Raw genomic sequence first — 25,179 nt, forward strand, 5'->3', positions numbered from 1 at the left:
AATCCTATTCAAGTATGCCTGTTACATATTCTCTTCTCTCCATATTGTGTCCCTTTATTGTGAACACGTTCGCAATTTAGCATCTGTTAGTATTTATCCAGGAACGCATCTTCAAGTGGTTACTTACAATGAATGGAATTGTGGGAAATTATGAAAGAATTCACTTCTATTGTGCTATGATCACTGTCCTCTTAACCAATGTGATGTGTAACAAAGCACCACACCACACTGTGGTTTGAAACTCCTAAGAATTAGCCTGAAAGGTTTTCATAGGGTTGTGGTCGAGGGAGATGTTTCCTGGGTTTTTTACAAACAATAATTTGGCTTGTGATGCTCTGTAAACATTTCATTTAACAAGATGGGGCAAAATCATCCCCTGTATTCAGAGGATGGATGTGTGTGTGTGTGTGTTTGTGTGTGTAGAAGCAGCTGTTTTTCAGTTTTGTTTTTCAGCTTTAGTGATTTGACTAGTCTTTGAGTGTGTGTTTTCTCAACCGCTCAAATACATTGAATATGCTTTCTGATTACATCCTAACATTATCAGACTGAGACATCAAAATTACTTCATCACGTGAACAAATACTGCCATCCTTAGGTGAAAATGGGGTTCTGCATAGTCTCTCTCTCGCACTCTCTAGACACTGAGATACTTGTAAACATATTTGAGTCATGAAAGTCTCATTTTAATGTATTATTATTAAAGATATGTGTAATTTATTGCATTTGCATTGAACCTGACCTGATCAAGTTCAGGCAAGTGAAAATTACTGTCAAGCCAACTCCCGCCTAGCCGCAAGGTGGTAGTAATTGTGCAAATCGAAATTTCGAGCACTAAAGAAGAAGACGTAATTTTCAAGATGGCGACGGCCTGTAGGACTGCATTTGTGGGGGTAAATGTTTTTCACGCCTCGTTTTGTGCACCTAAACAGGTATGTCGTTGAATTATTTCTAATGTTTTCGTCCATGGTGAGATGTCTGTGTTATTGTGACTTTCAATTATGGACTTTATAGCCTGAAAGAGAAGCAAAGACGGTTGCTAGCATGTTAACGAAAGGCTAGCTCTCTGCCATCGCACGACAACAACTAACATTAGACGAGTTGCCTTTGAGTTGCCTTTCGATTTATCCTTTCCTAGAAAATGTGTTTGTTCCCCCAAATGTGTTAAGTGACTGACTGGCTCCAATCTACTTTAGTAACTCCCCAAATAAAGATCCAAGTAAGCTAAATGAAAATACTTATTTTCTAGACGTTGACATCCCGTACATTTCAGGTGCTGAATGAAAGGTTAGAAGATGTATTGTCGAAAATGCGTCTTATACAGATGTCATGCGTATTTTCCAGAAGTTTAAATCAGTTTACTTTAATGAACGAATGTAAGGTAAAAATGTCTCTTCTATATATTTAAAATATGTAACTACCTAATTTACAGACATTGAAAATGTATTTTTCGGTCATGATTCTATGGCCAAATGTAAACTACTATACACTGAATGTACTAAACATTAGGAACACCTGCTCTTTCCATGACATACTAACCAGACGAACCCAGGTGAAAGCTATGATCACTTAATGTCACTTGTTAAATCCACTTCAATCAGAGTAGAGGAAGGGAAGGAAACAGGTTAAAGTGGGATTTTTAGGCCCTGAGAAAATATACATGGCTTGTGTGTGTGCGCCATGGGAAAAACAAAATATTTAAGTGCTTTTTAATGGGGTATCAATCAATCATGTATTTATAAAGCCTTTTTTACATCAGCCGATGTCACAAAGTACTATACAGAAACCCAGCCTAAATCCCCAAACAGCAAGCAATGCATATGTATTGATCAATAGAAGCACGGGGGCTTGGAAAAACTCCCTAGAAAGGCACTTGGAAGAAACCTAGAGAGGAACCAGGCTCTGAGAGGTGGCCAGTCCTGTTCTGGCTGTGCCGGGTGGAGATAACCGTACATAGCCAAGATGTCAAATGTTCATAGATGACCAGCAGGGTAAAATAATAATAATCACAGTGGTTGTAGAGGGTGCAACAGGTCAGCACCTCGGGAGTAAATGTCAGTTGGCTTTTCATAGACAATCATTCAGAGACAGCAGGTGCGGTAGAAAGTCGAAAACAGCAGGTCCGGGACAGGGTAGCAGGTCCGGTGAACAGGTCTGGGTTCCATAGCCGCATGCAGAACAGGGTATGGTAGGTGTCAGGTGCACCGGTTTGTTTGTCAAGAACTGCAACTCTTCTGGGTTTTACACGCTCAACAGTTTCCCATGTGTATCAACAATGGTCCACCACACAACTGTGGGAAGCAATGGAGTAAATATGGGCCAGCATCCTTGTGGAATGCTTTTATGCCCCTACAAATTGAGGCTATTCTGTTGGCCAAAGGGTGCAACTCAATATTAGGAAGGTGTTCAGTGTACATTCTCAATTACACTACTGTTCAAAAGTTGGGTTCACTTAGAACTGTCCTTGTTTTTAAAATAACATAAAATTGGTCAGAAATACAGTGTAGACATTAATGTTGTAAATGGAAGATTTTTTAAAATGGAATATCTACATAGGCGTACAGAGACCCATTGTCAGCAACCATCACTCCTGTGTTCCAATGGCACATTGTGTTAGCTAATCCAAGTATCATTTTAAAAAGCTAATTGATCAATTGAAAACTGGCCTTCTTTAGACTAGATGAGTATCTGGGAATCAGCATTTGTGGGTTCGATTACAGGCTCAAAATTGCCAGAAACAAAAACTTCTGAAACTCGTCAGTTTATTCTGAGAAATTAAGGCTATTCCACACGAGAAATTGCTAAGAAACTGAAGATCTCATTCAACGCTGTATACTTCTCCCTTCACAGAACAGCGTAAACTGGCTCTAACCAGAATAGAAAGAGGAGTGGGAGGCCCTGATGCACAACTGAGCAAGAGGACAAGTACATTAGTGTCTAGTTTTAGAAACAGACGCCTCACAAGTCCACAACTAGCAGCTTCATTAAATAGTACCCCCAAAACACCAGTCTCAACGTCAACAGTGAAGAGGCGACTCTGGGATGCAAACCTTTTTAAAATTATAAACTTGGATCAGCTAACACAATGTGCCATTGGAACACAGGAGTGATTGTTGCTGATAATGGGCCTCTATGCCTATGTAGATATTCCATTTAAAAATCTATCTGCAATAGTCATTTACGAAATGAACGTCTACACTATTTCTGATCAATCTGATTTTATTTTAATGGACAAAATGTGCTTTTCTTTCAAAAACAAGGACAGGGATTTCTAAGTGACCCCAAACTTTTGAAAGGTAGTATATATCACAATCATAATTGTTCATTCCTCTTAATAGGAATGAGCAAGCTGAAGATTGCAACAAAATATTTATTGCGCCCATCTTATCACATGCACTTAAGTTACATTTTTCAAACGCTTTAAAACTGGCAGCGATTATGTTCAATATACAGAATCAACTTCAACTACAATAGCATTCTGAGTAATAAGGCTGGGAATTGCCAGGGACCTTACAATACTATATTATCACGATACGTAAGTGCCGACACGATATGTAATGTGATTCTATATTTAGGGGTATTGCGATTCGATGTTTCAAATATATTGCTCACCGTAAGTGAGGGAGAGCCATGAAGAAAACACGTTTTTATCAGTAATGGAAATAAAAGTGCTAAGAACATTGGCTCCATGTTTAAAAAGAAGATTGAGAACAAGCTGTGAAGGAGAAATACTGAAGTTTTGGTGCAGGTACAGTCAACTAGCACAAAAATAATATAACGATATTGTCAAAACAGTATATATCGTCAAATAATATCCCGATATGTAACTGTTGATTAAAAAAAATATTTAGGTTGTTTTACTTCTTACAAATCAGAAACGGTTACAGATGAGTTTTTCTTGCTATGACTGTGATATGTTGTTGTTTATCTAACTTAGTTGAATGCACTGACTGTAAATCACTCTGGATAAGAGCGTCTGCTGAAAGACCAACATGTTTGGCTCTGCCCCCAAACACATTTGTTCGGTGTGGACCAGATCCAAATCTGAATGATTCATAGACGTCTAGGCTGTTTCACAGGTTTGAACATTACGGTCCGGCACAATTTAGTACAGTAGAAAGATACTGACGAACTCCCATCCAGACATGAAACAAGTGATCAAAGACAAGACCATAGGGGACTCCATCCTAGATCTGATCATTACAAATATGAAGAATCTCTATAACACCCCCACTGTACTTACTCCTCTCAGATTCCGTGATCACAAATGTTTGCTGTTGTCCCCAAACACAACATCAGGAGGGAGAAGCGAGGTGCACTGGAAAATGTCTGGTAACCCAGAACAGAAAGTACTGACTGGTCTGCCATGTATGAGGTGGAGAACATTGATTTAAAGGTGGAGATGTTCAACTCCTGCCTAAAGAAGAAAATTGCCTCAAAAAGAAAAGGACCTAAATAAGAAAAGCCCTAAGGAATGGTGGGACTACATTAACAAAGGACTGGGACGAAAGAGAACATCAGTAGGGAGAATACAGGTTGTTTTTAATGTCTTCTTTGCTGAGGCATGGACAAGCATCTCTTGCCATCTCCCCCCTGCCGATGCCTACCAGGCAGGTTGAGCTGTGCAGCATTGGCCAGATAAAGCAAGCTCTGATCTAGCCTCTGTCATCACATACATTCGTTAGCGTTTGTTATTGAAGAATAACATAAATTGCTAAAGCAAATCAGGGGGAGAAAAATGTGTTTATTCAGAGAGGACAAATCAAGATGGTGTTGGTTAAAGCCGGTGTCTGATGATTTAAAAATATTTTGTAATTCTATGAATCTTACCCAGTTGATTAATTCACCCACTTGCCCAAATCTTAAATTGAGCTTATCCCTGATGTCCCTGATGTGGAAACTGCCTGGAAATTCTTTCATGATGGTTTTTCCCAAATAGTAAACAAACATGCCCCATTTCGGCAGGTTCGGGGTTAAAGGGTGGGATAATCCATGGTTTTCTTCTGAGCTGTCTTGTATTATTCACGACCGTAATCTAGCCTGGGCTAAAGCAAGGAAATCATGTTCTGATGCTGATTGGCTTATTTTTAGGCAGTTACGAAACAAGTGTTCTTTTCTTCTCAGGAAGGCAAAGTCTGAATATTTTATGTCTGTTACCACTGATAACCTGAATGACCCTAGAAATGTTTGGAAGGCTATTAAGTCTATGTCTGGTAACAGTAATGTTAATTAATTACCGTCATGTGTTTTGAAGGACTCTGTTGCTATATATGACAACTGAAATGCTGAATTGTTTCAATGAGCACTTTGCATCATCTGGTAGGCTGTTTGATTCAGTGTCCTCTGTCTCTGTACAACCCTGTGTGGATGAATCAGTGAGAGTTGGTCAAACTTTGAGCTTTTTTCCATTCTCAGTGCAGGTGGTACATAAAGCCCTGGAATCCTTAGATCAGAGAAAGCCTGCAGGTCCTGATCTTTTGGATCCCTGCTTTTTAAATCTGGCATCTGATTTCAAAGCTTAACCACTTACATTTCTGTTCAATCTAACCCTGGAATGTAATGAAATTCCAAAGATCTGGAAATCAGCATTTGTCCTACCACTTTTAAAAGTGGGAGTTCCAACTCTCCAATCTCAAAGCTGTCACCCCTGGTGAAAATACTTGAAATTCTTGTAAGTGAACAGCTAAAAGAGTTTTTATTTACTAACTCTATTTTATCAATGTGTCAATCGGGCTTCAGGAAGAAGCATAGCACAATTACAGCAGCCATTAAGGTTTTAAATGATATCACTGAAGCCATTGACAAAAAACAGCACTGTGTCTCACTTTTTATTGATCTTTATAAGGCTTTTGATACAGTTGACCATGCTATACTAAGGCAGAGATTGTTGAGTGTAGGTCTTTCGGAGCATGCAGTTGCATGGTTTGCTAACTATCTATCTGATAGAACTCAGTGCACTCAATTTGACGGGCTTATGTCAAATTGTCTGTCTTGAATGGTGTGCCCCAAGGCTCTGTACTTGGTCCTCTCTTATCTATATAAATGATTTAAACAAAAATGTCCAAAATGCACAACTTCATTTTTATGCTGATGGTACTGTTATTTACTGTTGTGCCTCGTCTCTCACAAAAGCTTTCCAGAACTTTCAAACTGCTTTTTATACTGTTCAACATACCCTGTGTCAATTGAAGTTTATCCTCAATGCTGAGAGAACTAAACTAATGGTGTTTTCAAATGCAAGAAATAGACCTCTGAAACTTTCACCTATTACTACCTGTCAGGACAAGGAGATTGAGGTTGTAACCTCATAAATATCTTGGAATTTTAATTGATGACGGTCTCTCTTTTAAATTGCATATTCAACCATTTACAAATTGAAATTGAAATTGTATTTTAGGAATAAGGCCTGTTTTTCTTTTGAAGCCAGAAGGATGCTGATATCAGCTACATTTATGTCTTTACTAGACTATGGGGATATTTTATATATGAATGCTTCCGCTCAGTGTTTGAGATCAATTGACACTCTTTACCATGGCACTTTGAGATTTATTTTAAACTGCAAAACCCTTACACACTACAGCACTTTGTATACCAGGGTTGGCTGGCCTTCTCTGGTCACTCGTAGGCTCAGTCACTGGTATACTTTTATTTACAAAGCCATTTTGGGTTTACTACCTTGTTATTTGTGCATTTTTATTGTTCAGAAATGTGGTGGGTACTCTTTCGTTCGCTGGACTATATCCTGCTAACTGTTACAAATGTCCGAACTGAATTTGGTAAAAGGGCTTTTATGAACTCTGCCCTATCGTCTTGGAACACCTTACAAAATACTTTTAAACTTGAAGAACTTGTCCCGATTGGTGTTTTTAAATCACTGATGAAGGATTTTGAGGCTGATTCCCTGACCTGTCAATGTTTTTAATTTGCTGTTTTATACTCTTGTGAATTCAATGGTTTTTACTAGATTACTTGTAGTTTTTCCAAGTTGTCTGTCTGTCTAATTTTTTTGTAATGACTTGGTGCTGCCTATCTTGGCCAGGGCACTTTTGAAAAATATATTTTAATCTCAGTGAGCCCTTCCTGGTTAAATACATTTTAAAATATGTTATGCTGGGAGTCAGATGTTCAGTCTCCCTGTCCAAAAATACTGATTGTTATGGAAACTTTAAACCGGCCCTATTTAATCGGCCGACCTCTACTCTGGACACGGGATATTCAGACGATGTAGGGCTGTTCCGAGCCATACCATTAACCAGCATCAAAGAGGATATTTCCATGGGCTTGGAGGCAAAACAGCTGGAAGAGTGGACCACATCCAACAACATGCTCCTGAATGAGAAAAGGTCTATGGAAATTCAGATGTTTTTCTAGAGCCCATCCACAACCTGCACCACTGATCATAGGAGGACAGGAAGTACCAGTGGTAACCGCTAAGTATCTTGGTTTTCATCTAGCCTCTAACCTCAGTTGTGACACATATGGGGAGTAGTCAGTGAGGAAGGCCTAAAGAAAACTGCACTTTTTGACTGTTCTTGCCAGAAATGGCCTAACCACTGAAGATCTGGTCTATACTACATTGGTGAGGCCTTGTCTGAAATACGGTGGAGTGCTGTTAGTTGGATGCACTAAAAGGCAGCAGGCCCAACTAGACAGGGTGCAGTTGAGGGTCTTGAATATCATCTCCAGAGGTTGGGCAGTCCAACCACAGCTCCCCTCACTGCAGAGTAGGCGAGAGCAGGCTGCAGTGTATCTGGTGAAGGACATGCACACTCTTGACCATCCACTGAATAACTTGCTCCCTCCAAAAGGAGGTAACTGCACCACCAGGCTCCTGAGAAACAGCCACGAACTGTCCTGTATAACTGCCCGTACGAACCGCCTGCGAAACGCCACATTGCTATCAGACAGTATAATAACTCTAGCTCTTAAATGGTTCTCCCAAAAATTATATATATTTTTTTACCCCTTTTTCTTCCCAATTTCATATTATCCAATTGTTTTCGTAGCTACTATCTTGTCTCATCGCTACAACTCCCGAATGGGCTCGGGAGAGACGAAGGTTGAAAGTCATGCGTCCTCCGATACACAACCCAAGCAAGCTGCGCTGCTTCTTAACACAGCGTCATCTGACCCGGAAGCCAGCCGCACCAATGTGTCGGAGGAAACACTGTGCACCTGGCAACCTTGGTTAGCGTGCACTGCGCCCGGCCCGCCACAGGAGTCGCTGGTGCGCAATGAGACAAGGATTTCCCTACCGGCCAAACCCTCCCAAACCCGGACGACGCTAGGCCAATTGTGCGTCGCCCCACGGACCTCCCGGTCGCGGCCACCAGAGTCTCTGGTGGCACTGCAGTACAGCACCCTTAACCACTGCGCCACCCGGAGGCCCTAAAAATTATATATTTTTTAATCACCTTTTAATATTTACATTTCCATCATAAATGTCCTATAACGTTTTCAATTCTTCATTATTCTATTTATATCACGTTATGTATTTATGTATGTTTAGCAATTAGTAGTAATGTAAATTCTAAATTTCTTCAGTTTTATCTGTGAGCAAGAATAAACTCCCAACTCAATGCAGTACGGTGTGGTACAGGACAGAATAAATTACAGTATATTGTACGGTAGTTTTATTAGAGCATAATGAAGTTAAATTCAGTAGAGTACAGTTTAGTTCAGTAGAGTACGTTAGAGTAAAGTAGGGTACAATACAGTATACTATACCGGTGTTCCCTCTGGAAGAATTTGTAGCGGTGGGGAGAGGTTGCCCACCTTGTTTTGGGGGCCTGTGATGTCCCCCCCCTAGATATTTTCTTAATCTATAATCACTGAGAAACTCAGTTCTAGTGACTTGAAAAGGACCGTCTACTCAAAATGTATGAAAAATTATGTTAAATATAATTTCCTCCAGAGATGCGCTTGATAACATATTGGTAAAATTATTTAAGTTATTTCAGTTACATGTTGGACCATGCAAATAGTCTATGCATGGTCCATATTATCAGGTATATTATTAGCAATAAGCATTATCACCTGTAGCCAAACTGATGCAACATAGTGGCTATAAATAAATAGGCTGAATAATGGGGTTGCCAATCTGCATTTACCCTATTGGGTTAATCATTAGCTAGATCCCAAATGTAGGCAAATATTTTTTATCTAGTTAGCATCTACTGTACGTACAGTCACTGACGTCATCCCCACAGTGACTGTACGTTCATACTCCAACCAGAAGCCATGTATTACAGGCAGCATTCGCACTATGCTAAAAGGGTAGAGCTGCCGCTTTCAAGGAGCGGGACTCTAACCCGGGAGCTTATAAGAAATTCCAGTATGCCCTCCGACGAACCATCAAACAAGCAAAGCGTCAATACAGGACTAAGATCGAATTGTACTACGCCGGCTCTGATGCTCGTCGGATGTGGCAGAGCTTGAAAACTATTAGACTACAAAGGGAAGCACAGCCGAGAGCTGCCCATTGACACGAGCCTACCAGACGAGCTAAATAATTTCTATGCTCGCTTTGAGGCAAGTAACACTGAAACGTGCATGAGAACCCCAGCAGTTCTGGATGACTGTGTGATCATCCTCTCTGCAGCCGATGTAAGACCTTTTTAAACATAACATCCACAAGGCCGCAGGGCTGACCAACTGGCAAGTGTCTTCACTGACATTTTCAACCTCTCCCTGTCCGAGTCTGTAATACCAACATATTTTAAGCAGACCACTATAGTCCCTGTGCCCAAGAACACTAAGGTTACCTGTCTAAATGACTACCGACTCATAGCACTCACGTCTGTAGCCATCTCTATTGCACTCCACACTGCCCTTTCACACCAAGACAAAAGGAACACCGATGTGTGAATGCTATTCATTGACTACAGCTCCGCGTTCAACACCATATTGCCCTCAAAGCTCATCGCTAAACTAAGGACACTGGAACTAAACACTTCCCTCTGCAACTGGATCCTGAACTTCCTGACGGGTGCCCCCCAGGTGGTAAGGGTCGGTAACAACACATCCTCCATGCTGTTCCTCAATACAGGTCCCCCTTGGGAGTGAGTGCTCAGTCCCCTCCTGTACTCCCTGTTCACTCATGACTGCACGGCCAGGCATGACTCCAACACCATTAAGTTTGCAGACAACACAACAATGGTAGGCCGGATCACCGACAACCTGGCCATTTGGTGCCAGGACAACAACCTCTCTCAATGTGATCAAGACAAAGGAGATGATTGTGGACTACAGGAAAAGGAGGACCGAGCACGCCCCCATTCTCTTCGACGGGGCTGTAGTGGAGCATGTTAAGAGCTTCAAGTTCCTTGGCGTCATCACCAACAAACTATCATGGCCCAAGCACACCAAGACAGTCGTGAAGAGGGCACAACAAAACCTATTCCCCCTCAGGAGACTGAAAAGATATGGCATGGGTCCTCAGATCCTCAAAAGCTTCCACAGCTGCACCATCCATCGAAAGCAATGGTTGCATCACTGCCTGGTATGGCAACTGCTTGGCCTCTGACCGCAAGGCACTACAGAGGGTAGTGCGTAAGGCCCAGTACATCACTGGGGCCAAACTTCCTGCTTTCCAGGACCTCTATACCAGGCGGTGTCAGAGGAAGGCCCTAAAAATTGTCAGACTACAGCCACACTAGTCATAGACTGTAATCTCTGTAAATGGTACCGGAGCACCAAGTCTAGGTCCAAGAGGCGTCTAAACAGCTTCTTCCCCTAAGCCATAAGACTCCTTAACAACTAATCAAATACCTACCCAGACTATTTGCATTGCCCCACCCCTCTTTTACGCTGCTGCTACTCTCTATTATCTATGCATAGTCACTTTAATAACTCTACCTACATGTACATATTACCTCGACACCGGTGCCCCTGCACATTGACGCTGTACAGGTACCCCTGTATATAGCTTCGCTATTGTTATGTTACTGATTTTAATTATTTATTTTATTTTGGTATTTTTCATAACTGCATTGTTGGTTAAGGGCTTTTAAGTAAGCATTTCACTGTAAAGTCTACACCTTATGTATTTGGCGCATGTGACAAGTAAAACATGATTTGAAGAATTTTGTCCCTAACAACATGCATAAACAGAGCCTTCAAAAAGTATTCATACCACTTGACTAATTCCCCATTTGTATTACAGCTGGAATTCAAAATGTATTAAAACTAAAAATCACGCAATACCCCATAACGACAAAGTGAAAAACATGTTTGTAGACCTTTTAGCAAATGCTTCTATTCATGACAAGTTTTGTTTGCAGAGAAATTAAATGGGGACTGTTCTAGCATTTGAAGTGTGACTCCACAGAATCCCCTCCTGGGTCAAGAGCCTTGCTGGCTAATATTTGTTTTGTGCATGCAACAAACTGTCAGTAGCGATTTGAGATACTTATAGATTTTAGGTCAGAAACTTCCAAAAGTTCGCAATGTACTCGTTAGTATTTAGTTAGCGTTGTCTATAAGGCTTCCTTAGTACTTTTTGATAGCATTCTGGTAAGTGCATTTTTTTGGGGGGGCTTAGTTTGAATATTAGTACTTTTGAAATAAATACCTGCAGTCAACTTGTGCACTGGGTAATAAAGCAGATCGCATTCATCATTTCGCCTGTTTAAATAATTTTTCTTTATGAAGCTTACCGGTACTAGTTAGCCCAAAACAGAGGTTTGAGCCAGTCACTTGTGTTTGTTTACAAAGAAGCACAACAAGAAAATGTGAGGGGAGTCGCTCCTGCAGCACAACTTAAGTGAGGTGAAGTTACACTTGTATGAAATTCACTGTTTGCTAGCTATAAATCCTATAACTGTTAAGTTAACTAACCAAATAAATTATTTCCAGCTGGGTTTTGCTAACTTTCTAATGTCAGCATAGTGTTTAATGTTATCTTGCAAGATCAAGCTTCTTGGTAACAGCAGCCAAGATAATCCTCTCAATTTAGATCCCGGCTGCCTGTTATTTGTTTTGTGTGTACTGCAAACTGCATTTTGACATAGTTGCGTAACCTTATGAGCTGGGTTGTGTCCTAGTAGTAAATGTTTGCATGCGCTCGTTAGCATTTACCTAGCATCCACTATAACTTCCTTAGAACTTGTTAGCATTTTGTCATCATTCTGGTCATTTACATTTATGGGGCAATATTTACATTTGGGCAAAAAATGGCACCCCTTGTGAGCACGGAAATAATATATCCCCGGATGGCACAGGCACGGTATGAAGGTGGATATCTGGTTACCGCCCAATCCTACTGTGCTCTACTGTGCTGGCCAGACTTGTGAAACATGAATGTCTATGATAGATTTCTATGTTTGGGCTAAATCTGGGCCGGTCCAGACCAAATCTGAACTTCTATGTTTGGCCCAAATATAGGCCGGACGTTTGTGGAATTTCAAATTAAGACCGGACCAAATCTGAACCAAATATAGATGTCTATGATTGGTTCAGATTTGGTCCAGACCGAAGCAAAAATCAACATCCAAAGGTGCTTCAACAAAGTACTGAGTAAAGGGCCTGAATACTATCATTTAAAAAATATATATATTAAAAGTTTTTTCATTGTCATTATGGGGTATTGTTTTGAGGGGGGGGACTATTTAATTAATTTTAGAATGGGGCTGTAACATAATGTGTAAAGTCAAGAGGTCTGAACACTTTCCAAAGGCACTATATACACACTACATGACCAAAAGTATGAACATCCTATTCCAAAATCATTGGCATTAATATGTAGTTCAGGCCAATCAAGTTCTTCCACACCTATCTCGACAAACCATTTCTGTATGGAACTCTCTTTGTGCACGGGGGCATTGTCATGCTGAAACAGGAAAGGGCCTTCCTGAACCTGTTGCCACACACTGCACGTGACACATTTATGAAATTGCTTATTCCAGTTACTAATAAGCATGTACCCATTTAAGATAATAACTGTACAAACTATTAAATCCACATGGATTGATGACGAATTGAAAAATGTTATGGATGAGGGATGAGGCAAAAGGAATTGGGAATAAGTCTGGCTGCACAACCGATTGGGCAAGTGTTGCAAATTTAGTAAACTTAGGAATGTCATGGCAGCAACAAACGCTGACACTACACATCCGACCAAATTATGAAAGACAACCATTGTACTTTTGAATTCCGTAAAGTCTGGAAGAGGTGAAAACATTCTGTTAACAATGACGAGCCACCGGGGTCTGACAACATGGATGGAAAATGACTATGGATAATCGAGGACGATATTGCCACTCCTATTTGACATATTTTCAATTTAAACCTACTAGAAATTGTGTGCCCCCAGGCTTGGAGGGAAGCAAGTCATGCCGCTATCAAAAAATAGTAAATCCCCCTTTTACTGGCTCAAATAGCCAACCAGCCTGTTACCAACCCTTAGTAAACTTTTGGCTAAAATATTTGACCAAATACAATGCTATTTTACAGTAAACAAACTTTCAACATGATTATAGGGAAGTACATTCAACAAGCACAGCACTTACAGAAATGACTAATGACTGGCTAAGAGAAATTGATCAAATGTTGTGGGGGCTGTTAGACTTCAGTGCGGCTTTTGACATTATCCATCATAGTCTGCTGCTGAACAAAACGTATGTTATGGCTTTACACCCCCTTGCTATATCATGGCTACAGAGGGTGTTCTTTAATGGAAGCCTCAACATAATCCAGGTAGAATTAGGAATTCCCCAGGGCAGCTGTCTAGGCCCATTACTTTTTCAACCTTTACTAATGACATGCCACTGGCTTTGAGTATGACTGCAACACTTAACAAAGAGCTTCCGTTAGTTTCGGAGTGGGTTGCAAGGAATAAGTTAGTTCTAAATATTTCTAAAACTAAAAGCATTGCATTTTGGACAAATCATTCACTAAACTCTAAACCCCAACTACATCTTGTAATAATGTAGAAATTGAGAAAGTTGATGTGACTAAACCTCTTGTAAATTGTCATGGTCAAAACATATTGATACAACAGTAGCTAAAATGGGGAGAAGTCTGTCTATAATAAAGTGTTGTTAAGGTAGGGCTGCACTTATCAACCAAGCAGATCCTACAGGCCCTAGTTTTGTTCCACCTGGTTGAGTGTTCAAGTGCCACAAAAATGGGTTTAAGAAATTGCAATTGGCTCAGATCAGGGCTACACGGCTTGCCCTTGGATGTACACAGAAAGCTAATATTAATCATATGCATGTCAATCTCTCCTTGCTCAAGGTGGAGGAGAGTGACATCATCACTAGTATTTATGAGAGGTATTGACATGTTGAATGCACCGAGCTGTCTGTTTTTGAACTACTGCCTCACAGCACGGACACACATGCATACCCCACAAGACATGCCACAAGAAGTCTATTCATAGTCCCCAAGTCCAGAACAGGCAACACGCAGTACTACATAGAGCCATGACTACATGGAACTCTATTCCACATCAAGTTACTGATGCAAACAGTAAAATTTGATTTTAAAAAACACATACAAATACACTATGGAACAGCGGGGGCTGTGAAGCAACACATAGGCATACACGATAACGTACACACAGATGTTCTACTGTAGATATGTGGTGGAGTAGGGGCCTGAGGGCACGCAATGTGTTGTCAAATCTGTGAATGTATTGTCATGTTTTTAAAATTGTATGAACACCTTAATTTTGCTGGACCCCAGGAGGAGTAGCTGCTGCCTCAGCAGCAGCTAATGGGGATCCCTAATAAATACAAATGAACTGCTTAATGAATATGGAGGATGTTGTTCACTCATACTTGTTTACTTCATTTTACAGGGGTGCCCAGGATTTCTAGCCGGGGATGTGCTGCGATCCAAAATCCAGAAACTGGACATAGCTGGTGTGTTTGGAATGGCGTGCAGGCACAAGCATCCGCTGAACCTGAAGACAGGAGAGAAGTTTGTGGATGGAATGGATGCTTCAGATGTATAGTTTACGTATTTTATTTATGTATGACATTGGCTATGATGACTGATGTTGAACTGTCATTTCAAGGCTTGCAAATACTGTGTTCTTACTGGGGACCTGAAAGCAATGCAGGAACCAAACATCTCAACGTTTCTTCACTATGACATTGCTATGTCAGGTATAACAATACATTAGATTGTATTTAATATTTAACCACCAGCCTGTAGTAAGAGATTCATGAATTGCATGATACGGTTTTATGAATGGCTTGAAACTGATTGCTTCATACCTGCTTTGTAATCATAAGTAATGTTTTACACAAAAATTCACAAAAGACCTGCTCCTACACTAAATTATTTTTCTATTTAGAAAAACAGTCCCGATCTGATGGTGGACCCCACAGCCTTTCATGCCTATGCTCGTAATGCTGACTGTCAGGTAATGAAGAAAACATTTTCTTTATCATTTATTCTGTTAAACAACACTTCTTTATAGTTGCCCAAACAGGGTTAAGAAACAGCTAGTTGTAATTTGTCCCAGTCCCTTAATTAATCATCTTCTCCCATTGTAATTATGGCTTCTGATTTGACTTTAAATTTCAGGTCACTGATTGTACCAGGTATGTGACTGGTAGTGGGCTTGCTGACAGAGAACAGATGGAGGAGAGGTTGTACTAGTTTGGAAAATATGAAAGATCACAAAAGAGATGACACCATCTCATCGTGTTGACACCCTCACCGATGCCCTCTATTACGTGGTCCGGGAGAAGCAAGGTATCAATGTGTAACAGGAAATCTCTTAAGTATTGCGATGACACATTGTTCAGGATTCTTTTAATATAATTTTGCGAAGAACATACTGATCTATTTGAAAAAAATCTATGAAATGTATTTTCACCTTCATGTGTTATAGCAACGGCAATACAACTCTGTCAGCAGAAGGTCCTAAAGGAGGAAACTGAGGCAAAGGAGGAGTTGTTGTGTGCTCGACAGCATTCCAGGTTAGATTCTGTGTTTTGCTCATAATTTTTGTTTATATGTAATGATCCTTTTTTGCTAATTTAATCAGATGAATTGGAAGCAGGGCTTCAGTAGCTGGAGACAAGGCTTTCTCCTACAGAGCTCCTCTTTATTGAATGGTTTGCCGACGTGACGTGAGAGAATCAGACTGTCTCAACCTTCAAATATAAACTGAAGACTTCTCTTCTGTCAGTCCTAAGGTTGAGTGTAGTCTGGCCCATTTGTGGGAAGGTGAACAGCAAGTTACTAGCCCTCACAACCCACCCATAAACCTTCACTTCCTAAAACATGAAAGCCATCTGATCCTAGAGTCTTGAAGTGTTTATAGCCATTATGGTCTTTACCTGGCCCTGCTGGTCATCTTTGAATGTTTCCTGTTCTGATTATTCATCAGTCTGACAAGCATGCACACCATGAACCGCTTGTATTGTGCTTCTACCTCTGCATTGCTTGCCCTTTGGGGTTTTAGGCTGGGTTTCTGTAAAGCACTTTGATGCTGTTTCACAACTGCTGATGTAAAAAGGGCTTTAAAATACATTTGATTAATTTGGTGATGAAATCCTTTCTGTGGTTTCATTGACAATTCAATAATTTAGTCAAACTCCCAACATTTTCCATAAGACATGTTTGTCTACTTTGTGGGCATTGCACATGTAGAAGTCAGCACAAAACTGGCCAGGTGGTTTTATTTTGTTCGGCAATAGATTTAATTAGGCCTGTGATTATGTCGTAGGCAGCACACGGTCGGACGTGGAAGTTTGGACCTGTAAGATAAAGGAAAACCTCAGACAAGAGGACGTTGTTCCTTACCTGGCAGGAGAGAGATGTGGAAACTCTTGCAGAGCAACATCGAGTCGCGTAAGTAGTTGCTACATCTCTGACCTAAGGTTTTATCCCGTCTCTAAATAGCCCTTTCTGTCTGGTTTAGCCCTACCAGTCATGACTGACACGTTCGTATACCCTACTATTTATCCTGGTCCCACAATCTACTAGATCTCCCTGTTACTTTATACTCTCATCACCGCCACCTGCCCCTTTCCCCTGCATATCCCAAAGACTGAATGCCCCCCCTGTCCTGCTTAATCCATTCAACATGAAGTCTTCTGACCGGATTGAATGCTGGTCTCTACACTGCAGCAATTTTGGAAAGTCTGCAGACTAAGATGACTCACTGTCTGCTGACAACAATCCATAGGCTGGTCCTGAAGTGCTCTTTCTATTGTGGCCTAGTCTGAAAGTATGCAGGTGTTGTTGAACACGGCATCACTCCCTGGCTTATCACTGCTGTTGATATCTAATTGTCATTCCCACTGGTGTTTTGAACTATATGAAAGATTTCTATCAAACTTCAAGATTTTCATGACCATTTCTTTCAATTGTTTTTCAGATGCACAGACTATTGCTGTGCAGCTCTCCAGAAAATCCAGGTGGACATCGGAGAGAATAAAAAAGCAGATCATCTCCTACAATGGAGGGAACAAGTCACCTCAATTCCCCCTAAGACTGGAGTACATGGATGTTCTCCAGCAAGACCATCCAGTCTAGTCCCAGGTGTCCAAACCTTTGGGGATAGTCTGCTCCGGGCCAAGCAGCATGCAGTGATGCTGCACAAGGTCCTAAACGATATCATAACCGCCATCGATAAAAGACTGTACTCTGCAGCCAACTTCATCGACCTGGCCAAGGCTTTTGACTCTGTCAATCACCGTATTTTTATCGGCAGACTCCACAGCCTTTGTTTCACTAATGACCTCCTCGCCTGGTTCACTAACTACTTCTCAGATGGAGTTCAGTGTGTCAAATCGGAGGGCCTGTTGTCCGGACCTCTGGCAGTCTATGGGGGTGCCACAGGGTTAAATTCTCGGGCCGACACTCTTCTCTGTATATATCAACGATGTCACTCTTTCTGCGGTTGATTCTTTGATCCACCTCTACGCAGACGACACCATTCTGTATACATCTGGCCCTTCTTTGGACGCTGTTAACAAACCTCCAGACAATCTTCAATGCCATACACCACTCCTTCCATGGCCTCCAACTGCTCTTAAATGCTAGTAAAACGAAATGCCTGCTCTTCAACCGATCACTGCCCACACCCACCCGCCCTACTAGCATCACTACTCTGGACGGTTCTGACTTAGGTATTTATAGTTGTCCACATATTCAGAGTGTCTGGCTAGACTGTGAACTCTACTTCCAGACTCCTATTATGCATCTCCAATCCAAAATTAGATCTAGAACCGGCTTCTTATTTTGCAACTAAGCCTCCTTCATTCATGCTGCCAAACATACCCTTGTAAAACTGACTATCCTACCGATCCTTCACTTCGGTGATGTCATTTACAAAATAGCCTCCAACACTCAGCAAATTGGATGTAATCTATCACAGTACCATCCGTTTTGTCACACAAGCCCCATATACTACCCACCACTGCAACCTGTATGCTCTCATTGGCTAGTCCTTGCTACATTTTCGTTGCCAAACCCACTGGCTCCAGGTCATCTATATGTCTTTGCTAGGTAAAGCTCCGCCTTATCTCAGCTCACTGGTCACCACAGCAACACCCACCTGTAGCACGCGCTCTAATACGTATATTTCACTGGTCATCCCCAAAGTCAACACCTCCTTCCAGTTCTCTGCTGCCAATGACTGGAAGGAATTGCAAAAATCACTGAAGTTGGAGGCTTATATCTTATATCTACACAGCTCATCTATAAATAGCTCATCCAACTACCTACCTCATCCCAATATTTGTTTTTATTTTTATGCTCTTTTGCACACGAGTATTTCTACTTTGCTTTATCTTGGCCAGGTCACAGATGTAAATGAGAACTTGTTCTCAACTGGCCTATCTGGTTAAATAACGGTGAAAAAAAAAAAAAATGTGCCTTAGGGCAGCTAAGGACAGGCACCCTATACAGGCAGACCTACACAATGTAGGCTCGGTCAGCACATATGTATAGGAGGACAGTGATTCAGAAGATGAAAGTGGTTGAGGTGTGTGTATGTTATATAGGGGCAAACTATACACTGAGTATTCAAAACATTAAGAATACCTTCCTAATATTGAGTTGCTGGATGTAATTTGGTTGGTGTACCATTCTTGATACACACAGGAAACTGTTGAGCGTGAAAAACCAAACAGCATTGCAGTTCTTGACACAAACCGGTGTGCCTGACACCTACTACGATACTCTATTCAAAGGCACTTAAATATTTTGTCTTCACCCTCTGAATGTGTTTGATAATTTTTCTTCCTTGTTGTAAGCCATTTTGTTCTTCCCTGGCAACTCAAGTCTGAGAATGTTAATTGCCTCTAAAGAAGGTGATACTGATAACTTGCTGTCTCTCCAGGAACTCCCCTTTGTCCCCATAATGGATGATGATATGCAAGAATGAATTGGTATCCATGTTTGATTAAGTACCTGAAGGTTTTTAGTTATGTTGTTAAATGACAGCAACCGTAGAATGTAATGGAAAAAGGATCAGATATGAAGATGGATTTGTCTATTGTAATGCCTATTGTATCTAAGAATCAGTATTTACTAAATGCACTCCTGATGATAGACTGACTATGTTAAGTAAAATGTATTTTTATTATCCCATATGGTGGTACAAGGCGGGAGTGTAATAGAAATGTTTAATGTGTTCTGTCTCTGCAAATCTGTGACTACATGTAACGTGTTTCTTGTTGGGTTAGGAGGTTCTGTGACTGCTCTCAGGGAGGACTGATAGTAGAACAGAAAGAAGGGAACACAGTTTCTAGGCGTTGGGCCAAAGTAACGATGTGTGCAAGGTCACAATCAGCTTAATGCACACTGAGAGCAGCAACGCCTAGTTTGTGCATGAGTATAAAGAGTGCTGAAGGGAAAACATCCCTTCAGAGCTTCCGACAGACTGTTAAGTTTGTTGTAACCTCTCCGGCCGTGATGATAAAGATATGTTCATTTAACTTGGAGTCCTTAGTGGTATTTTCTACGACAGTAGTTACCCATGCTTCTCCAGGCATACATAACACTGAACATGGCATCACCGGGCTTACCCCATTCTTTGTAATGTGTGGCAGGCATGACTGTCTTCCTTTTGAGGTTTTAGGTGTAGAGCCCCTGATGCTGCGGATGGACCTAGATGGATGGGTGAGGCACCATCATGACCAGCTACGATGGGCCTACAGTCCGGTTGAAACAAGGACCCGATATCAGCAGGGGCAAGAGAAACAGCGGTACGACAAGCAGGCAAAGGACCTTCCATTGATGGTTGATGAACGGGTGCTCCTGCAAAACTTACGATGATGTGATCAGGATAAATTAATCCCCCGATGGCAACCGCGGCCGTTTGTCATTCTAGGACATCTTCGGCCTGGACTGCCAGTCCTTCGTGTCTGACCAGAGGGAGGGGGAACAATACAGACAATTCATTGGATCCATGTGCGGCTTGCCCCGAACCATCCTTCAAACTTCGCCCAGATGTATAGCACTTTGTGACATCGGCTGATGTAAAAAGTGATTGGTTGGCTGGGGAGTTACTTCAAAGTTCAGCTGAGCCAGGCACCTAAGCCAGACGGGCAGAACTACACATGGTACCCAGTCAGACTCCCTGCCATTCCCCAGGCCAGAGAAGAGCCCGCTGCATCCCCAAGGTTACAGGTCCAACAGAGAGAACCGAAGGCCCCTACTTAGGTACTGGGCTCCGTTGGTTAGTTCAGTATAGTCGGGACGACTACAGAGAAAGTGTGTGTGTTGGGGTGGGGGGGTTAGGGGCTGGTGTGATCAGACGCACCTGCAGGGAGTTATCTAATCAGACAGGTAGCTGGGGATTGGCTGTCATTTCCTTTAAAGCCCTGTGTTTTGTGGTGTTTGATGCTTGGAGTTGAGTGGAGAATGTCTCTGAGGTGGGATCGGGCCCTTATGCAAGTGTCCATGTCTTAGGTGTTTGCTGTGATCACACTGGACCAGTGTCGGCAGGACAAAGTCTTAGTGGTGAATTCAAGTGAGGAAGTGGGCGGCTGCCCTGATGACGGAACTGGGCTGTGGGGAGCAGAGGACCGAGAGAGGCATTGGTACAGCGCACATCTAGGAGCTTTAGCCTCTTCCTGTGTTCACCTTACACTACTCTTTCTCTCTGGGCCATTTTGCCACACTACTGGAAGCCACTATTGTCGGCAGGTTTCCCTGCCGTCTGTCTCCATCTCATTCAGCATCAGAGATGGGGCCATCGGTGATATAGGCAAGCCAGAGACTCAGACCATGTGCACTCCAGGACAGGGAGTTGTGCGGATCTGGGTATCACCAGACAGATGTTAATATTTCCATTGTTGTGGGGATCTGATTCTGCCACCCTGTCGTTCTCAACTAACATCAAGGCGGTGGCCCGTTCCTGTAGGTTCATGCTCTACAACATCCGCAGAGTACGACCCTGCCTCACACAGGAAGCGGCGCAGGTCCTAATCCAGGCACTTGTCATCTCCCGTCTGGATTACTGCAACTCGCTGTTGGCTGGGCTCCCTGCCTGTGCCATTAAACCCCTACAACTCATCCAGAACGCCGCAGCCCGTCTAGTGTTCAACCTTCCCAAGTTCTCTCACGTCACCCCGCTCCTCCGCTCTCTCCACTGGCTTCCAGTTGAAGCTCGCATCCGCTACAAGACCATGGTGCTTGCCTACGGAGCTGTGAGGGGAACGGCACTCAGTACCTCCAGGCTCTGATCAGGCCCTACACCCAAATAAGGGCACTGCGTTCATCCACCTCTGGCCTGCTCGCCTCACTACCACTGAGGAAGTACAGTTCCCGCTCAGCCCAGTCAAAACTGTTCGCTGCTCTGGCTCCCCAATGGTGGAACAAACTCCCTCACGACGCCAGGACAGCGGAGTCAATCACCACCTTCCGGAGACACCTGAAACCCCACCTCTTTAAGGAATACCTAGGATAGGATAAAGTAATCCTTCTCACCCCCCCCCCCCCTTAAAATATTTAGATGCACTATTGTAAAGTGGCTGTTCCACTGGATGTCATAAGGTGAATGCACCAATTTGTAAGTCGCTCTGGATAAGAGCGTCTGCTAAATGACTTAAATGTAAATGTAAATGTCTTTTCCCCTCCCTATTTTGTCTCATAGCAGTAGAAAGTAATTTTAGAGGGGTTGGCAGAGTAGAGCAGGGCCAAGGGTGGGTCCCATATTGGGTGCCGCACCAGAGTGTGATTGTAGTGCCTTTCACCATATTGTTTGCAGTGCCATATCAGAGTAATTCGCAGTGTGTCACTTTTGCATGCCTGATATTTACCTGAGGGAGTAAGGGGAGGGTCTATTTTGTGGACACCGTCTGGGAAATCGTACAGTCTGCTGTGGGGAAACGGGGTCCAATCCATTTTAACCCATGAATTGAAACTAAAACTTACCTTGAGCATACTTACCTGTCCTGGTCTTCTGTGTTGGGGTTGTGTGCTGGAGAACATTAAATCCTTTGTTGGGTGCAGTTAAAAGGAATTCACACTAAACTGTTACACGTGTCTGCGTGGAGTCTGGAGTTGCTAGGGCAACTGGGCCTGCCTGCTCAGAGAAGATAGGAAGGAGCAGACGGACCAGAATGGAGAGGAGAAAAAACGGAAGGAAATCAAGCTGCAGTGGCATCTGTCCAGATAACTCATCCAAAGGGCTTTGACTTCTCAAACACAGCAAAAAGCAAACACAATATTAACTAATCTACTAACTTAGATAACTAGCAAGTTGAACTTAGAGGTTGCCCTAATGCAGAATTCTTCGTTTTTTCACGCAGGAAAAAAATATATAAGAGCATAAGAAATATCTTGCTGCGTTTTGTAAATGCAGATCTAAAATGCTTCTTATTGTAATATCTGCTCAGCATCAAACTTATTTTATGCCTCAGTTGCACATCTCTCAGATGAGAATTCAATTAAGGGCATTCTATCAAAAGACAGCACTCTGACTGATACGTAGCTACTTTTCTCAGGTACTTTTCTCTGTGTAGACTACTTTTCTAAGGTGAAATGCAATATAAACTTCAAACAAAACATTAGGAAAAGTAGCTGGTTACTCTATGATAAACATTAGCTTTGCAACAACAAAAAAAACGTTTTTTTCATTGTAAGCTCATTAAGGAAAACTATAGTTGCATGTCCCTGATCAACATTGAAGCAACAACAAAAACACAGACTTTAATTACACAGCTGGATGCACCTGCTCCCGCTTTCTCACGTTGTGCCATTTACAAACAATCAGGTGACTGGCTCAGCTGTTCTGGGGAACTACAGTAAGCTTCATAATGTCAAATAATGTGAGGTAAAAAGAAGAATGATCTGCTTTATCTCGTAACGTATTGCACAAGTTGACTGCAGTTGTTTATTTAAAGTGGATACAAATATTAAAATGTATTAGAAATACCATCCATTGGCTATTTCCAAATACCCCAGTATACGGTATATATGGTATACTGCCCAAGCCTAATCTATAACGCCTTTAAACACTTATACAGCACTGCGTCTAATTCATTGTGACATCTAGGCCAACTGTATCTTCACAGTTCAAGGGATTTGACAAGTCTTGTTCAACCAGAGGTAGAGTATATATAATTTTACTTGACATGTCTATTAAAATCTGATAAAAAATCCAACAGTCCTGCGCTGCTTTTAAACAAATGAACCACTAAAATTCAGACAGAGTTCTGGATGTAAGGGCTGACAGATTTATAAAAACATAAAGTACAAGTCAAAAGTTTGGACACCTACTCATTAAAGGCTTTTTCCTTATTTTTACAATTTTCTACATTGTAGATTAATAGTGACGACATTAACACTATGAAATAACACATATGGAATCATGTAGTAACCAAAGAAGTGTTAACAAAATATATTTTGACAGATTTCCACCAGTCCAATGTCCATTGATCGTGTTTCTTGGCCCAAGCAAGTCTCTTATTATTATTTGTGGCCTTTAGTGGGGGTTTCTTTACAACAATTTGACCTTGAAGGCCTGATTCAGATGATTGAGATGTCTGTTACTTGAACTCTGTGAAGCATTTATCTGGGCTGCAATTTCTGAGACTGGTAACTAATGAACTTATCCTCTGCAGTAGAGGTAACTCTGGGTCTTCCTTTCCTGTGGCGGTCCTCATGAGAGACAGTTTCGTCATAGCGCTGGATGGTTTTTGCAACTGCACTTGAAGAAACTTTCAAAGTTCTTGAAATGTTCCCGATTGACTGACCTTCATGTCATGTCTTAAAGTAATAATGGACTGTCGTTTCTCTTTGCTTATTTGTGCTGTTCTTGCCATAATATGGACTTGGTCTATTGCCAAATAGGGCTATCTTCTTTATACCAACCCTACCTTGTCACAACACAGAAATTCCACAAATTAACTTTTATCAAGGCACACCTGTTAATTGAAATGTGTTCCAGGGGATTATCTCATGAAGCTGTTTGAGAGAAAGCTTTGCACACTATTGTCAATCACCAAGAGCGGCTACTTTGAAGAATCTCAAATATATATTTTTATTTGTTTAACACTTTTTTGGTTACTACATGATTCCATATGTGTTATTCCATATACGGCTGTGGCTGCCAAGAAAGTGGTCATTGAAGTAGAGGGCATGCCAGGTTGGTAAGAGATAGATAAGCCCTCCAAATATGGCGTAGACCAACTATTTTAATTTTGGAGGCAGGTCTTGGCATCAAATTCACAATAAGTAAGATGCAATGCTCTCTACAATGTTTCAATGCAGAATTGTAATGTCTTGGTCATTGAGATGAACAACATTGACATGTACAGTACAGACAGTGACTTGACCCATTACTTTAGACAATCAGTTTGTTCCCTTTGAACAGATACCCATTGTGGGATTTGCTATACATATCTTGGCCGTCCATCACTTGTTGTTTTTTTTCTACGTAAATGTGTTTGCAGATTATGAAAAGATGGAGCAATTGTTTGATTTTAGAATATATATTTGCAGCTGTAGGTGATGCTGGTCCTAGAGCTGGAGATGGAGCTGGGCCTGTTGCTACAGCTGGATTGTGGCCTATAGTTTGTGCTGCACCTTGGCCTTTAACTGGAGATTGAGCTGTTGTTGGGGCTGGAGGTTGGGCTAGGAGAGGAGCTAAGGTAATGGATGGAGCTGGAGGTTGGGCTGTGACTGGAGCTGGATGTTGGGCTGACCATGGAGCTGGAGGTTGGGCTGGAACTGAGGGTTGGGTTGAGGTTGGAGGTTGCTACTGTA

At 41.8% G+C, this 25,179-nt stretch overlaps 1 long non-coding RNA gene across 2 annotated transcripts; it reads left to right on the forward strand.

The window, feature by feature from the left end:
• Positions 1-838: 838 nt before the first annotated feature.
• Positions 839-17,824, forward strand: LOC124009977. 2 transcript variants are annotated; one of them, XR_006834342.1, is made up of 7 exons: positions 839-929; positions 14,798-15,107; positions 15,299-15,367; positions 15,532-15,702; positions 15,842-15,929; positions 16,682-16,806; positions 17,336-17,824. It is a non-coding gene; the product is annotated as an uncharacterized LOC124009977 (long non-coding RNA). The 2 variants fall into 2 exon arrangements; XR_006834343.1 differs by lacking the exon at positions 839-929 and adding an exon at positions 11,381-11,511.
• The last annotated feature ends 7,355 nt before the right edge of the window (positions 17,825-25,179 follow it).

The sequence above is a fragment of the Oncorhynchus gorbuscha genome, linkage group LG22 (assembly GCF_021184085.1).
Source record: "Oncorhynchus gorbuscha isolate QuinsamMale2020 ecotype Even-year linkage group LG22, OgorEven_v1.0, whole genome shotgun sequence".
Classification (NCBI taxonomy): Eukaryota; Metazoa; Chordata; class Actinopteri; order Salmoniformes; family Salmonidae; genus Oncorhynchus; species Oncorhynchus gorbuscha.